This window comes from Ipomoea triloba, chromosome 13 (assembly GCF_003576645.1).
Source record: "Ipomoea triloba cultivar NCNSP0323 chromosome 13, ASM357664v1".
Classification (NCBI taxonomy): Eukaryota; Viridiplantae; Streptophyta; class Magnoliopsida; order Solanales; family Convolvulaceae; genus Ipomoea; species Ipomoea triloba.
The window spans coordinates 8,596,835-8,598,082 of record NC_044928.1 but is presented as its reverse complement, the minus strand read 5'-3'; positions in this window follow the sequence as shown (position 1 = coordinate 8,598,082).

Genomic DNA, 1,248 nt, shown 5'->3' with positions numbered 1-1,248 from the left:
ATGTTTTCCATGCCGGAGGGCTTCCACATTTACTACTCGTTGAAATACGAGTTCCGAGTCTCCAACAATGAAGCCGAGTACGAGGCTGTGTTGGGAGGGCTGAGGTTAGCGAAGGCCTTGCAAGTCCAGAAAATCAAAATCAAAACTGACTCCCGCTTGGTAGTCGGCCAGGTTACCGGCTCTTGCGAGGCAAAGAATGAAAGGCTCGAACGATATAAGCAAATCACTGAGGGACTCCTGAGAGAATTCGAGGCATACAAGCTGGAACACATGCCCCGGGCCGATAACATGGAGGCGGACATTTTGTCCAAAGTTGCTTTGGGAGGAATACCGGATTACCTCCTAAGGATATGCCAAATCGAGAGGATTCAACAAGCGAGTATTGAACCAAAGCCCGTGGAAGAAGTCACCTGTGTCACAGAACCAGGGGATCCGGAAGATCACCCGGAGGCCTCAACGGACACGTGTACTTAGATTCCTGACTGTCCACTGAGACGTCTATGTCCAGATACTCCAGTAGCCTTGCTCGGGAAGATCGTCCCGACCTGAATTGGTCGAGATTGGTCCCTAAGCAGCGGAGTGCTACTACAGTCTTCTAGCTCTCTCGGTTAATGCTTTTAGGTCGGCAAGGTCCAACATATGCTCGGTCAAGGTCGGGAATAATTCTCCTCTTAGATTTGACTGGATACCGAGTTAATGCATAGTACGTATAGGGAGGTATACTCAAGGAATATTCCCTATCAAATCAACTCAACCTAAAAATGTAGCTTTTGGTTAAAAAAAAAATAGAAAAAGTTCTTAATAAATTCATTTTAAATGAAAGAAGTAAATAATGAAATTAAAAAGATGGTGCTGAAAATCAATTGATAAATAATAATTTTCATATAAAAAGTGATTTAAATTGAACTATTGTATAAAAGTTCTACAATCACCATCTCTCATACTCAATGAGTTCCCTAGTTAACGACTACATCAATTGCCCAACGGATGCATACTTTCGGTAGGCATCTTTTTTTTTTTTCTCTGAAAATTTCGTCGCTAAATATTCGAAGAACTTCAACACTTGTACTCTCATCTGTGACCTCATTTTCTCCTTCTTTCAACAGCCAAAACACCTCAAAAAATTTCACTAATGTTGCCGTAACTATGTAGATATTTAGTGATACATTATAGAGTATCTTAATTCATTGTAATATATACTCCCTAGCTTTTTTTTTCTTTTTTTTTTTTTTTTTTTTTTTTTTTTTT